This window comes from Amblyomma maculatum, chromosome 1 (genome assembly GCF_055883805.1).
Source record: "Amblyomma maculatum isolate TAMU_Amacu chromosome 1, ASM5588380v1, whole genome shotgun sequence".
Classification (NCBI taxonomy): domain Eukaryota; kingdom Metazoa; phylum Arthropoda; class Arachnida; order Ixodida; family Ixodidae; genus Amblyomma; species Amblyomma maculatum.
Window position 1 is genome coordinate 87,669,177 of NC_139344.1, and position 16,520 is coordinate 87,685,696.

The window sequence follows — 16,520 nt, forward strand, 5'->3', positions numbered from 1 at the left end:
TGAGTTATGCTCTGAAAGCTTGCATTTTTTTTTTCTTTTCACTCTGCTCAGTACTAAATGCATAAGCAGAGTTCCTTTCTCTCCTGCACTAAAACCTCTGTATGGCAAAAACAACTAACTACAGTAGTGGTTCGTGTGTTTTAATTGCGCGGATGACACGTATTAGCTGTGCTGACTTCTTCCTTTTTTTTACTAATCAGTCACCTATTCCACGAACGACAGACGTATTGAGTAATATAATAGCGCAGCAGCATATCTTTTTTTTTTTTTTCGGCGATATTGTAGGCTGTTTCACTGCTGGTTATTAGGATTGTACAGCGTTCCAGGTTGTGAATAATATCGCGCGAGAGTCGATTTCTCGATGCATCTGGGCCGAAGCGAAGCTGAGCGGAAATTGGGAGCGGGAGTGAGCATGCGTAGTAGTCACGCTGCTCGAGTTCTACTTAGTACGAAACAGTCCTTGTGAAGCAACTGTAATCGCCGAGTGTTGCTTTTGAGTTCCATATACTGGTCGTTTGACCCAGAACTTCGAGTTATCGATCAATCCGCTTTCGCAATTGCATGTGGTCTGTTAAATATCCGGGTTAGGTCAGTTAGCACAACTTCTCCGAATAGGCGGCGGTCCCGGATTCGAAACCCACATCAGGAAAATTGTTTTTCAAGAGCTAAGTTTCTAAGACAGCCGTTATAGCATTGCTTTGTAACCGCGTATGGCTGGGATTGGATGGACGCTAATCAGTAATTGCTTTTTTGTAAACTAAATTAATGCGCCAATATTGAGGGCTCTCTGCCTTACGTTTGCCGTAAGCAACAATTGAAAGCAATGTCTTGGGCATGCTAGGCTGTTCATCTCAAATGTGGGCTCTTCGATATAACTCACGCTATATGCAGCGTATTAAACAATTTGTCGAAGCTTCTTGGGACCCCGACGCACAACAGCCGATAAGTGGAAAGGTTGCTTCGCACTAATTAGAACAGCCTACCAGATGACGCCACCTTAAGCAGCAGGAATTCTCGGCCTGCCTTTGATTTCCTCCTCCTCCGTCTTCCGGAGCAGTAGCGCCGGGCAGCCGACGCTCGTACGACATTATTAAAAACCCACATGGTTGTACTTCCTCACGACGCACTTGCGTATGTTTAAATAGATGCTTCATTACAGTATCGGTGTTTTCTTCGGTGTTTTCTTTGCAGCACAGTCTTATCACAAGCAAAATGTTAGCATCGTGCGTGCAATTTTGAGGAAGCATCAAGGAAGTCCACTTATAAAAGGCGCCGAACCAACGCCTGCATACTGAACTTTTCTGCGCCCGCAAAAAAAGAAAGAAAAACAAAACTTGTTCAGCAAGCATAAAAATATCCTATGCAAATTCTTCAGCAACTCCTAGAAGCGAACCTGGAAATACTTCCACTCAGTCTTTTTAATATCCGGAACACGAAGCGGTGCGGTGTTTGCACGCCTCTTTTGTTTTCCGCACAAGAGTCCCGGGAGTATTGTCGAAAAATTTGCATACAAGCCTCATGATGCGCCCTGGCCTTCAGTTTTCAAAGGTTTTTACTGGTTCAATATTTTTCGCTGATGAGGAACGGCTATTCGGATAGAACGTTCCCAGAGAGGTCTCGAGAGCATGCCTGATTATCAAGAATTTTTTTCTTATTAAGAATATTTTCTTTTCTTTTTAGCTCCCGTACAAATGAGCCGATGCAAGCTGTGCATCATTTTTTTTTTTTTTTATGAGCAGGTAATGGCAAAAAAGTCGCGTAGAGATGTAGTTATGCAGTCATTCTTGACATTTTGCCATTTCAAACGGGAACCAGTAAATGCACAGTGCATATTTAAGGAAACAAATTTACTTTAATAAGGCAAGCCTTTTCGCTACTGAAGCTTGACTTTTACACGTGATGGCGAAGCCGCTGGTACCACGTGCTGATATCAAGTAAAAACAGAATACATTAAGCCCGTTCGCCAGGAACTTGGTTGCAACAGTCTGGAGAACGCGCCTTTTCAAATGACGTTTTCGCCCAGCTCTCACGGAGGAAACATCGTTTGAGAAGAATGACAGCGCTGCTACTCTGCATATCGAATAAACACGACGAAAACTAATTTTAGTTTTGCTAACGTTTCACGTAGCTGCATAGGCATGCGCCTGTGCGGCAGTTATATTCTTACAGCTACGCTCGCAAACATAGCAGGCATCCAGTGCCTCCTCTATACTTTCAATAGCAGTGACATCCTTCAGTTCACGATGGGACCACATTGAGCTACTTTTGCGTAGTAAGCAGCTAACGACGGACTTTTTTTTTCACCTCACTGAACTTGAGGACCAAGCCCGAACACTGGAGAACAGAAGAAAGTTGTAGGAAGGGGCAATAGAAAAAGAACTAAACTTTATTAACCAGAACTTGCCATTTTACGAGCAATATAAACAGGTGAGGCGGAGGACAGCTCAATAGACGGGACCCAGGTTTTATGCTTGTGCTAATTTTTGTCCATATTCTTCTAAGTCAGATTCTTAATGCCTGGCCATCGCAATTCAAGTGTCACCGAGCCCTGATAATTGCAGAGATAAAACAGTAGGAGCCGGGGATGATAACTACGCAACAGCGTGAAAAGACAGCAGTTGCTTTAAATATCGGTCCTGGTTGCTATTGCTTGATAGCTATTAGATTTGTAACAATATTATATGCCATAAGTACCTGTCAGTGATAAGGCCAGCTGATGGCGCGGTTAAAGGTTCTTGCTGCTGATAGTTAAGTAGGATATAATCTTATAATGTTTAAGTTTCCACGAATCGGTTCGCTCAGCAATGAAAATGGAACAGGCGGTTTTCTTAGCGGGACATTAAAAGCGCAGTTCGTGCTTTTTTCGTAGTATATATATTTCTGCAGCTGGTAATAATGAAACAAAATCGACACATCCTACGTCGAGAAAAGCATGAACAGAGCTTATCTTTCGTGCGTAGAAAACTGCTCATTCCGCCATCATAACTGGCTTAATTGGAGGGATAAGGGAGAAGCATTTTGCCCTGCAGTCGGTGTAGTCCAGCTGATGATGATCAGGATGAGTTGCCCGAAGTACAGCCTTTGTAAAAAATATTGAAGTCGCAAGGAGTGGGGGGGGGGGGGGGGGGGAGAGAGAGAGAGTGTAGTGCTGAGGTTCTTTGTTGCCCCCGGGGAACATACGGACGGGGGAGGACGGAGTTCGTCTCATTTTCGAGAGGTCTTGAACGCTCTGGATGCACAGAGCGTCACACGGCTCATCTCATAAGAACCTTCTTTTCCCTTCTGGGCTCTATACCTTTAAAAATGGCCTACGTTGCAGAAAAGCCAACTGGAAGATTAGAAAAATCTTAAGTTCCTGATAACAGTGAAAAAAAAAAAAAAATATGTGAAACCAAAATGGACGCAAAACCAGAGGAGAGTCTCTGTTACTTTGAGGCCTGATGTTTTCGGTCCTTATTGGCTATTAATGCCGGGTAATGAGGAATGTTTTTTTCATTTTCATTTTTCATTTTATTACTCTCAAGGCCGGTCAGGCGTTACAGAGAGGAGTGGGGAAAAAGAAAGAATAAAAAGAAACAAACAAATAAACAGTTACAATTCATAAGCATTAACAGTATCCTTGAATTTTTCAGAATCCTTGATGACGACGACGGTGGAGGGCAGGTGATTCCAGTCCGAGGCAGTTCTGGGGACGAAGGAATTAAGATATTGGACAGCCCTGCACTGTGGGATGTGCACCTTTAGGTGGTGATCTCTGCGGGACGATATGTGCGCCGGAGGAGTAAACAGGGACTGCTTTAAGTTTTCGTTGCCGTAATATATTTTATGAAATGTGCAGAGGCGCGAAATGCGGCGCCGAATGGCAAGATCCGGAAGATTAAGCGTTCTTTTCATTTCTGTAACACTGGCATGGCGGGAGTAATTAGACATTATGAACCTTGCAGAGCGATTTTGGATGGACTCGAGCAACACAATGAGAGAGTTAGTGTATAGGTCCCATACTGGAGTAGCGTACTCAATTTTTGAGCGGACGAGTGTTTTGTAGAGCAGTAGTTTCACAGAGATAGGGGCAAGGGAAAAGTTGCGACGAATGAAGCCGAGCATGCGGTTGGCATCGTTAGTAATATATTCAATGTGAGCCTTCCAGGACAGATCATCAGTTATTTGAACACCAAGATACTTATACTTGTTAACTTTGGTCAGTGGGGTGTCATCAAGAGAGTATGAGCACGGAATGTTGTGATTAATCGTGCGCGTAATTCTCATTAATTTACATTTGTTAACATTTAGTTTCATAAGCCAGGTATTACACCAAGTTCAAATTATGTTCAGATCATTTTGAAGAGCGCATGCATCATCTTGGTTAGTAACTTCTCTGTACAAAACACAGTCATCAGCGAAAAGTCTTATTTTGGAAGTAACTGAGGAAGGAAGATCATTAATATAGATAAGGAAAAGAAGAGGTCCTAGAACTGATCCTTGCGGAACGCCAGAGGTTACGGGGAAATGGGGGAGTCATGATCGTTAGCATTTACGTACTGACTTCGATTACTTAAAAAACACTCAATCCACTTTAAAATACCATTATCAAGATTTAATTTACTTAACTTATAAAGTAACAGTTGGTGTGACACGGTGTCAAAAGCCTTTGCAAAGTCGATAAATATGCAATCAATGAGAGAAGAGTGGTCCAGTGCAAAAAATCAAGTCATTAGTGAATGCAATTAACTGAGTTTCAGATGAATGATGCTTACGAAAACCATGCTGTGAATCTGTAAAAAACGAATTAGTTTCCAGATAGTCAACAAGGCGTGAATAGATAATATGTTCAAGGAGCTTGCATGGAATAGATGTTAAGGAAATAGGCCTGTAGTTATTAGGATTATGAACGTCACCAGACTTGTGGACTGGAACCACCTTGGCGATCCTCCAGTCGTCAGGCAGTGATGCGCTGCGGATGGACTGCGTAAAAATTTCGGACAACATCATGGATGAATAGAAACATGTACTCTTCAAGCGCTCATAATAAATGTGAAAGGTCGTAGAATGGGTCCTTAATAAAAGTAATAGGCGCTGAATAAGGTGTCGCCGCTAAACACACTACGGCGCGAGGAGGCCCATTTTACACGATGGAATCGGACGGGCGAAAAGCAATCATCCTGTCCACTTTATGAGCGGAAGAAGCAATATGAGTGATAAGTGGATATGTTGGGATTACATAAATGGGAAAGCGACTTCCCACGGACGTGCAGTGACTGCCTTGCGACATATATTTCTTTTTTCTCCTTTTAATTGCCTTGAAGTTTAGTCTTTTTCTTCAAATCCGTGGTTCAGTTTTCAGCTGTATAATGAAGAATGGAACTAAAGTAAAAAAAGAACAAAAAAACGCACATTCAAAGACAAAACGTGTGCTAGAGCAAAAGAAAAAACCAAGCAAAGGCTTATAAGGACTTCGGAAGTCGTGCGGCAAGATTAAAACTCTACCAGCCGCAGTAGTTAAGCAGTGCTTTCTGCGCTAGTGTATGCGCCCGAACGGGGCCTAGAATATTCGCTGATACAAAACCAACTTAAAACAGAGACCGAAAGGACGTCACACGTGCCGCCTTTGCTAGTGCGAACCCAATGGTCGTGTTAATATCGTGCTGCGTGCGCATTGCCTCGCGTAATATAATCTAGGGCGCTTCCTTAGTCTTTCTTCAAGAGAATTCACTTTGTCACTGGAAGCAGAGCCGCAATCCGTCAATGCAACACGCTTAGCTCAGGCATACATCGGGCGTCCCGGCCTCTCGTCATGTCGCAACGTCCTTGCGGTGAGCCTGTCGCCGAAAGCAGATACGGGGATATGGTATAATGTAGCAGCGAGCTGGCGCAACACTGCTCTGCGCTGTTACGCACGCTAGCTGGCGATGTCAAGTGAAGGAAGCAGATAGAAGTTACATTCATTTTCTGTCCCCAACACGTCACGCAGCAGCGACGTGCGAACACAAACCGCGGTGGTGCTTACGATTCCGCTCACGCGTCTCGTTGAAACTGGTGCGTACTGCACGTATAACGGCGGTTGTATCGCGCATGACATTACTCTTTGCGAAGCGGGTGGGACTAAATTAGGGAGCTATTATTTCACCTTCCTCGCGACGGTACTTCGGCGCGTGTGCCTCCTGGACTTCGCTCTCTAATCCAAACGGCCGTCGAAGATAATTCCCTAGGCTAGGCACTGCGCGAATAAAAGCAGTGACTAATTATACAATTATACGGCGTACGAGAATGCTCAAGATCCCGCGTTCTGCGCGCTTTCATGAAATATTCAGCCTGTAGGTTATTACGTTAGCCCCCTCGTATTTCATAACTTCTTCATTAGGTGCCGCATACTCACAGTTCGAACATTAAGAGCTGCTCACGCAGAAATAGCACGCGCGCTCACATTATATGAGAAAGTAATATTGTCCGTTAAAATTCTATTTCTTGCTTGTTGCTACAGCAGGCTTATGCAACGGCGCTTTGGCAAGGAGAAAAGATACCAAATTTCTTAATAAAAAGATAACACTTATTTTTGTTTAGCAATGAAAAGGCAGGCTTTTTTTTTTTTTTTTTTTTGTACCCTTGCCTTAATTCGAGAATGAACTTCTATTTGTCGTCACTTTTAATATAACGTGTTTTTTACTTCCTAGGTTGCTTATTTCTTATTCCTTTTTCATCGCCGAATATTTGGGCTTTCAACCCTCGTCTTCATGCCATTGTATGGATCCGAGTGTGCTTCAAACATGACTTTCTTTCTATTTCACTCAGCCTCTCTTCGGAAGCACTAACCGATATAACTACCTTGCCTCAAAACTGAGGAAGAAATCCAGAAACAGGAATGGCACTGCACCGTTCTCAAACATTATCGGACATTATTAGTGAGCCATCAGCGAAGCAAGAACGAGCGAGAGAGGAAAGCAGTGAGCTCACATGCTACGGCAACAGTGTGTGCTCCATATTTCACAGCCGCCACCGGTATCCTGAACGAACGATGGCCGCATCGACCCCCCCCCCCCCCTCCCCCCTCTGGAGCTTGAATACTGCAATGGGCATATCACAAGTTCCCGTTTTTTTTTTCTGTATATTTTTTGTTTTGCCCCACCCAAAACCATGCAGCCCGGCTTCATCGAAAACAGGTCAGATAGACCTGTGCCCTCTCCATTAATTCCAAGGCTGTCAACCAGGCTGCTGTTAGCGCGTCGGGAAGCGGCTGGTAGCCCACATGCGGGCCGCAGATCACAATGGCAGGCGCACGCTGCCTCTCGCGAGTGCTATGCGCGGGCGCGAGTGGTAGTAGCAGTAGCTGCTCCGGCTGCCGGGACCCGGGAACGCCTTTTCACCGAAGTGCACGCGTATTTTCCTTGTCGATAGAGGGATGCGTCGAGCGATCAATCTGATGCAAGCCGACGACCCGAGAAGGAGCAAGACAGAAGGGAGACTGCACTGTCGACGATCCCACGCCACCGCAGTGTGGTCTGTTCCGAGGGGAGCAGCTCCACCCGAGGAGTTCAACGAGAAGCTTTCCGTCTATATAGCTTGACAGAATTCTGGGTATAGGAGAGGCTTCGAGTGGCGCCTGGTGACAGCTGTGTACGCAAAGAAATCGGCAGAACTCTGCGTCCCCGACACTCTGCGGTGCTCAAGAGGGGCCTTGATTTTCTTAGATTGAGCAAAGCAAACAGACCCCGCGGCCACTGAACAGTAGTTCTACGAAGAGCGAACCCCTCAGACCTAGAGCGCCAAATTAGCGTCACTGGTAGCGCTCACAGGAATGTCGAATGCATGACTTAGGCGTCGCTAAAGAATCGACAGCTGGGACTAGCACGTAGTGCTTCGTGTCGAACGCATATTTCGTATGCATTTTGTGGGTATGCGATGAAGACGCACAGTCGGCCTGCGGCACAACGCAGAGGCAGCTATAATTAGACATTCACAGTCGTAGAAAAAGGAGTGGGAAGCATAGACGACAGAGACCATAAGAGATTTGTGCACTTTTCAGAGGCAGCTTGGGGTGCTGAAAATGTCGACCGCAGCTTGGGCTTGGGCATCAGTGCACATCCGGTTCTGAATTTTTAATGATTCGTAAGCTTTTCTTCAAATTGTCCAAGATGCCTGGTATAAATTCTCTTGCTTATTTAAGCTGACATTATTCAATTACAGGGTAATAGGCATTTATGTATTGATTCGTTGTTACTCTCTGCATCCTTTCCTGTACAGGAAAGTGACTTTATTTGTGTCTGGAAAAGTAAAAATAGTACTAAGTCTAGTACAAGCAAAGTCCTTCAGTGCTCCTATACAGGCGTCGTCTTTAAGGGCTGAGCTATCGTTTCATCAAGAGCCTTTCGAGACATTTTGTGAATGGAATTAAAGAAGCTTGAAAATATCAGGGACATCGCGTGATTGTGTTCTGAGTGGCCACTCAACGATTGAATGACTCTCATCGCGAATGCTGCTTTTTTTTTTTCGTTGCTTATTTCATGGAAGCTTCGCAAAACAGATTAGCAACCGTGCAGATCAGAAAGCAAGCTAGAAACTATTAACGCTAAATAAACAGACGCATAGCATGTTGGAAGGAAATGTTATGGCAGTTCACGTCGTTTGCTGCGCTATCTGAAAACATGTAGCAGCTCCCCATACAAAACATGCGTCCCCCCCCCCCCCCCCCCCCCCTTCTTTTCACTTCTACTATTACGCATGCTATATGCAGGGGATACCCAGAGGGCTTCCTGCCTAGATTCTGGAGGTTACCTCGTCCCAGAAGGCAGGCTAGGCAGAGGTGGGGCAACCTCGTGAGGTTTCGATCTAACCTTGAGAGGTTGCTCCAAATTAAACCACCCATGCTACCTGCAGCAACAAAGCGACATTGGAAGGAAGTCAATCTGATACGCAACTGTAGGCTTGAGTGGTGACCAAAGAATGAATTATTAGAGATACATTTATGGCTACATACCATCGAAAACCATATTATAGTGATTAACAGAGACGGGCAACCTCATGAGGCTTCAACCTGACTTCCGAGGTTGCCCACCTGTGTTAGATGGCCGCCACGAAGCACTCTGAATATCCAGGAACTTGGGAACTTGCACTACCTACCTTGAAACTTGCTCTCTATCCCTTTGGAGGACTGGATCGCTCCATAAAAACAAAAAGAAAAAGCGGCGATCGATTGAATTATTGCGGAGGAAATGCGGAAAGTTGCTATCTCACTCGCCATTCCAATTATCTTGTAATTGTAGCTCATTAATCAGTTTATTCCAGTTCATAATCAATCCCAATTCTGCTTCCATTCCAATTCTGATTCAAGATTCGATATCCATTCTGATTCCGTTATTATTCCGTTTCTATTCGTAATGGCTACTAGATTCATTTTTCTTTTTTTTCACAGCGATTCTTAGCCCTTTAGAATTTTGCTGAATCTTTCTTATCCGGCCTTTTTCTCCTCTCCTCTACAAGCAAATGAGGGGGAAATCCCTCGCTCTACCTGCCAGCTGCAATAGTTGACACATAGGATCCCCTGCCACTTACCACGGTTGGCAGGTGAAGACTTTACAACCGCCAAGCTGCTGAAGGATCCGACGGCGGAGAGTTTTCGCATCAAAAAACAAAAGAAAACAAAAAAACAGCAGGACGCATTTTAGTGCCGCCCCTAGACACGATGAGAGATGAGTGGTAGAAACGTTCCTAGAACGCCGGATCGGGATTGGCTACCAAACTCGTTTCTATCTCATCCAAAATGCCTACTCTAGCGTAATAAGCTCCTCAAGTGCGTGTGATCGTTTTATTCCAACTTTCATTCCTCTCGACGCACTCGGTGATGATAAACTCATGAAGGTTAAAGCAAAAAGGCAACGGCGCGTGTGTTTATAATGCTTTCTTTGGAGTAGGCGATGGGAACATCTACAGGACAAGGGCAAGAAAGGAATGTCGAAGCTGCACTGGAATAAAATGAAAAAAAAAAAAAAGAAAATGTTAGAGAAGAAAACACGACAGCCTAAGCATACGCCGGTGGCACTCGATAAGATCAGAGCTGCGTTCCTGTCGGGCGTTCATGCGAAGGTTTTCTTCCATCAATCACTCAGACGTTTTCTCATTCGTGTTGCGCCATGTTATCATACAGCTTATAAAAACGATTTCTGCGGAACACGCGGGAGAAATACTCGAAGCTTTTGAAGGATGGAAGCGGAGCTTTTTTTTTTTTTTTTTTTTTTTTCATTTTGATACACGATTTCAGCGCAAGGGCCTGAATCGGCACTTTCCGACGACGCAGTCATCCGAGGAGCATCGCATATTGCATAAAGCACGTTGAGCCAACCTGGTCTCTGTCGGGGAATTAATAGAGAAAGCGTAATCGGGAATCAGTCGTTACTCGAGTGTGACCTCTGCCGCCTTGGAAGCTCGATGGAACGGCGGGGCTTCACAGACCACTGCGCTTCACTCGATAGCCGTGGAAGACTGCGCCAAGAATACGCATATAGAGTTTCCTGCTTGTGTTTTATTGCAGTAGTGCTACTAGATTTTCCCAATATGCGCCTGAAGACGATTCGACCTTTGACCTTTGCGAGCGCCAGCGGAATAAAGAACTCGCGGCGAGTAGCATCTGAACCCGGCACGAGGCTAAGAGATGAGCTTCGTTGACCACTGCGTTACACTAGGCTGGCACCAACAAGGAAAGTAAAAATAAATCTTCTCTTGTTTCATTTCACTTATCTGCAACCGTAGATAAATTTTTTTCTTCGATTCGATCGCGGTCATGTGAATGATCGATTTTGTGCCCTATCCAGAAGCCAGGGGTTCAATCATCAATTTGCCTCGGCAGAGTACCCACTTATTTGAGCAGTGGGAATCAAGCGAATACCGATATTATTTCTGACAAGACAAATCGGTGGAAAATTTCTCCACAACCACCTGAACGAAAAGAAGCCCACACTGAGCGTGGGTTGAGTTGATAGCAAAGAGAAGTTTCAGATGTTTCAGCACATGATGCGGGCGGCCGGCTACAAAATTGTTCGACATTGTTCAAGGCCGAAAGAAAACAGCCGTTTGCTATCGTGTAACGCTTCGAGATTACTCACTTGCGGCTCCTTTTTTTTTTCTTTTTTTTTTACGAGGTTGACTAGTGGTTGACCTCGCGTTTTTATTTACGCTAGTTACAGTTGAAGAAACTAAAGAAAGGGGCGTTTTTTCGTCTTTTATTCGCTCGGCTTATGTAAAAAATGGTTCAGGATTAAAAAATAATTCATTTTAAGCAAAGCAAAGGTCGGCCAGCAGAGGAACAAGTGCAGTAACTGGCAATGTTCACCTTGTTTGTGCCGTACCGTTTGCCTCACCCTCATTTATATTCTGCTCGTGTTTTTTTTTTTGTTTGTTTTCGCATTAAGCCTCCTTTTCGCACCCAACATTGCCTGAGTACTAGCGCAAAATTCCGCGATTTGTCAAAGACAGCCCTCAAATACTGTGCTGGCTGTAAAAGTAAGCGTTGAGAAATTCGCGAGAGAGTTGACATCTTTCAAATCCGACGAACTTGTACTCTGTTTCACAAGCTGCTTGTAGCTCTACGAAAGGTGAGGGCCACCTGAGCCAATCCGGAGTGATTGGGCTGCTGCCACATTCGTACGTCGTGGTCCTTAGGCGCTTAGGAATAGAGTCACGTAGTGCACACCATTGTGATTGGCCCAGCTCACCCTTACCATTAGTAGTTCTGCAAACAGCTCGAGAAACGGCGTATAGAACGGCTGGGGAGTTGAACGCCATATTGGTCGTACACTGGTCTCGCAGGTACGTGCTGCAAGTGTTGCAATGTAGCAATGCACAAAGGCGGGCTTGACGTCTCTGACCTATCATCTCACCATCTCCCCCTCCACCCTCCCCCCTCCCCCCATCCTATTTTCGTTAATTATGCGGCCAATTTACCATTCAATAATTCTTGCTCACTACAGCACGCTCCGGAACACACTACCCACCAGCTGTCGCTGTAAAAAAAAAAAAAAAAAAAAAAAAAAGAAAAGAAAAGATAAAAAACCCAAAACGATCAAAGAGGGTTCAATTTTACACGGGGTGATTTTTTTAACTGTTTACAGGTCGTTACTTTAAACCCTGTCAGAGATTCATCAGTGTGGTCTGCACGGATTGATTGTACTGCAATTAAAATTAATTAACTAAAATAACACAATGAACTTTTTTGTTCCTTATCTTAAGTGCCACTTTATATTAAGGAAAGAAAGGCCGTCAACACAAAAACCTGTGTCGAGGTTTTAAGTTTTCGTTATCGGAAGTGCAGTTCGAAATATTCGACATAAAAATATACATTTTTGACCTTTAAAGCTAGCTTGCCGCAATGTCCATTTTTAAAATGGCGTCGCTTTGTCTATTTTATGCCGTTCAAACAGTGAGCATTATTTCCGCGACAATACCACGCTCACCGACGCAGTTTTAAAAGTGCGCATGGTTGCAAGGCAGAAATTACGAGCTAAAAATGCGTATTTTTGAGTATTATGGTTATGTTGACCTACATGATTGTTATGTTGACTAAGTGATTATGTTATCGCCCATATAAAAAAATTATGGAGATATTATTGCTAGATTCTGAGTACATTATTGTTCGGTGGCAAATTCCTTTCAGGTGACTTCGACCTCATGGAATATCCTTCAGGTGAGCCTTCACGTGAAACCTCCAGGTGAAAGGTTCGAGTTCAATGAGATCATCATGACATTGTGGTCAGAGGTGGGGGCACTCCCTTTCCACTTCCCAGCGCCACGTTCCTGATTTTTCGAGGCTGCGAGAGTTCAAATGGTCGGCGTCGACGCCGAAGATGCCGCCGGATAATTCATCACGATGCGAGAGCCGCAACAATCTCGCGTTAAAAAATAATTCCAGTGATACTGGTTAATGCTGCGATTTCTCACACGCACTCTTCCTCAGAACGCTGGAAAAGGCGAGATAGTGGCGGCGCAGCACTCGTGGCTGCTTCGAATCACGACCGGGCCGGCCACACGCGCATCCGGAAAAAGCAAGCTAAGGATCGGTACGCATATAAAACTTGTCTGCCGCGCACATTCACGATGTTGAGCATCTGCCTCGCTGCTTTACAGTCCTATTCGAGGTCGCTTGCCTTTTCATTGTAACGTAACACACTGCGGTGGTTCAGTGGCCAACTCTTTCGGGAGATAAGGCGTGAACCGACACGATCCCGGCCGCACCGGCCACATTTCGACGAAGGTTAAAGGCAAAACTTTCCATGTGACGAAATTTCGACGCACCTAAAGAAAGAAAACCAAACAAAACCCCTTAGTATCTGTATCTATAGCATAGTATCTAGTATAGCATAGTATGGGGGGGGGGGGGGGGGGGTTAAGCCCGTGGGTACGGAGCACCTCGTAGCGCAGAATTTACACTTATTTGCTTAAAAGACATTAACTATCTATCCTCTGAGTGAGACCGGTTTGGCTGCTTTCTATAAACCGGATGTTCCACCTAATTGTAACCAAAGTTTTAAAAAACACCGAGCGTCCCAGCCCAAGAAAATCAACCTAATGAAGCTTTGTCTCCCTGGCCAAGTCTTCAGTATATTTTTTATTTGGCAACGTTAAAATCGCTCAAGAATAAGGAGTAACATTTTAATCCATCAATTGGGGAACAAAGTGTAATGCAAAAGTTGCAGACCGTCTAGAGAAATTGTTAGCCGAGATGCTTTCATGAAGCTACAGTTTACGTAGCTTTATTTACTGGCCTTAGAATAGAAATCTATCAGGAGACCAGCTGCTCGCTCACAGCCCTTGCCCAGTGCGCACGCAAAGCTCCATTGGGGAGATCGGTGCAGAGAAATGCGGATTTTATCCTCTTGAGAAGCGTCGCGGTACGCTGAAGTGGCACCGTATTCACGTGCAAGCATTTTTTATCTGAAGGGTTATTGTTTAAGGGCGGTAAAAAAAAAAAAAAAAAAAAAAAAAAGTTACTTTGCATAAACAGTAGCCTGGCGCAAAAAATGAAGTCAGCTGTTTTTTTCTGGAAGGTCTACATCTTTTGCATATATATTTTTTCCTCAAGCCAATAATTAATAAGTTAGCTACTTATTTTTCACGAATTAAGTAAAATTTCAGTTAGCTATTTTTCAATAATATGCGTTGCGGGGCTAGTTGGTTGATGCTCGTGAACTTGTATAAGCGCAACAGAGACGACACAGCAGGAAAGAAAGACAGGGTTATCTTTCTTACCTGCTGTGTCGTCTCTGTCGCACTTATACAAGTTTACGAGTTGTTTTTCAAGATGGTCTACACCTCTTGAATTGTCACTTTGTTCCTCAAGTCAATGATGAAAAACCTATCTATTTAGTCCTTACTAGATAATGAAGTTTGGAAAATGTAAAATACTGCCGAATAGGTCGTGTGACTTTCAACAGCCCTTAGTAGAATGGCTAGAACACACGGTCTTTTTAAAACCTTGGCAAAATTTAGCTGAGACACCTGGAATATGATATGACATTAACGCGCACTTTTCAGGGTCTTAGCAGGTCTGTCTGAGCGATAGGCCGTTCACTACACCGTCCGAGAGCAGCTCAGTTGCTTCAGGGCTTGAAACTGTATCTTTTTTTTTTTTTTGCTGATCCTGTAGTATTTTGTACTATATAATTATCAAGCTGAGTGCGGCCACGTTTGCTGGCCTCAAGTTTGCTGATGACCCTTCCATGCGGATTTTCAGTCGTGGCTGCGTTACGATCAAGCCTCCTTTCCAGGTTCACCGTCTTCACAAAAAAAAAAAAAAAAAAAATCACACCTCTTATTTTTTTATTACTGGCGCGCCTGATTCTGTTAGCTACAGAGAAAGAGCAAGAGAGTGCGAGAGAGATGGAGGGAGGGAGAGTTAAATGTGAGAGAGGAAGTAGTTGCTATTTAGAGCTGTCTTTGCCGTATCGAAGACCACAGTTAAACGCTGCAGCGGAGTGGTTCTCATACACGGAAAAGCTGCGGCTCGTAGTTTTTGTTCCCGTCGGAATTGTGATGCAGCATAGTCCGTAATTTTGGCCTTTTGTGTTCAAAGTGAGCGCAAAACTTGCTGGATTAGTATTGCTTATACGAAGTAATGTACGAGTTTAGCCTGATATTTGATACATTTGGAAGAGCTGAGAGCTCTTTACCAGTGCTCAGCAATTCAGCCCACGAGACGTTTCCAGTTGCAGAGCCGTACATCATCTTGCGACGTCCCTTGCGAGCAAACGCCTACTTGTCCAGCCAGATGATGATGGAGCAGAGGAAGTTCGAGATACCGCCTCTCAGTGGCTTCTTTGGAAGTGTTTATTATTTTTTTTCCCGAGTGTGCGAGTAGCTGGCTGGTATGCTTTCTGTCCATTTTACGCCCTCGTTGGCTTTATCTAAGGTGTACAGGTATACACGCTAATGCTCTGATAAGCTGCGAGTGTGAAGAAGGAAGCGCGTCTGTTTGGAGCTGTCTGCTTTTCCGCCGCCTCTTGCGCCGGCGCTCTATTTCTAGTCCGAGAATGCAGATAAGCTGCGTGTTATGCCACTGAAAAACCGGTTTATGCTGCATATTCATCCAGGAAATGGTGACAGATAAAAAAAAAAAAAAAAAACCTCAGTGCTAAGCAGCCACTACAGGTTCATTTGTTTGTTTTTCCTTCCCCGTAGTTATTCGCTCGGTAGCTGCTAATAAAACTTGCATTTCCTCGAAAGAAAACGTAAAAAAAAAAGTGCTACAACACATCTCCTGGGAGCCAGATCTAATTCCCAACGTATGAGTTCCGTGGCCTGCGGTTTCCATCACCTATCTTGATTTAGACCTTCTGTGCTTACATATGCGTGGCCCGTCCCTCCCGGTGCCTTTACTTTGCTTTATTACTTTTGGCCGGCGAGATGTATTGCGCACTCGAGGCGCAGATGCGGCGGCAAAAAGGTAGCAGTCGCCAAAACTGCAGTGAGCTTTCCGAATCTTCGTTATCACGCTGCTTAGCAAATTGTCAAACGGGTTCTTTTTTTTTTTTTTTTTTTTTTTTTTTGCCTACCGGCTTTTTAAAACGATAGATAGTAGCAGTTTTGCGAACAGGGAGGAGAAAAAAGCATAAGCACCTTTAGGATGGCCTGCTTGAACACATAAGTTCAGGAATGGGTCAAGTTAAACGTAGAAAGAACACTGTTCAATTCGCTTCTGGAAAATATTCATTTGTATAAAAAGGCGTCTCGATGTGACTATACTAATTTAGCCCCCGCTTCGGTGAGTCTACGTGTTATTGAAAATACTTAAACAGGCGGTGTACTTTTACAATTGGGACAGACACGAATGTGTATTCCGAATAGATCGGTTTAAATGTTATTGTCCTGGCGTCCGTGTTAGCATGTAAAGTGAAACATCCATTCCCTCTTTCTTCGCGCGCCGGTTCGTTGCAGTCCCAGACGAACTCTGTAAAGAGACACCTTTTACGTTCCTAAGACTCATTCAAGGACAAAAAGTTACTGAGTTCGTCCGTGTTTTCTCGCCAGCCTAAAAAAATAAA

General features: G+C 44.3%; 1 protein-coding gene across 1 annotated transcript in view; it reads right to left on the minus strand.

The window, feature by feature from the left end:
- LOC146203097 (synaptotagmin-15-like) overlaps nucleotides 1-16,520 on the minus strand; it is a 319,979-nt gene that overhangs the window by 70,596 nt on the left and 232,863 nt on the right. The window lies entirely within an intron of this gene.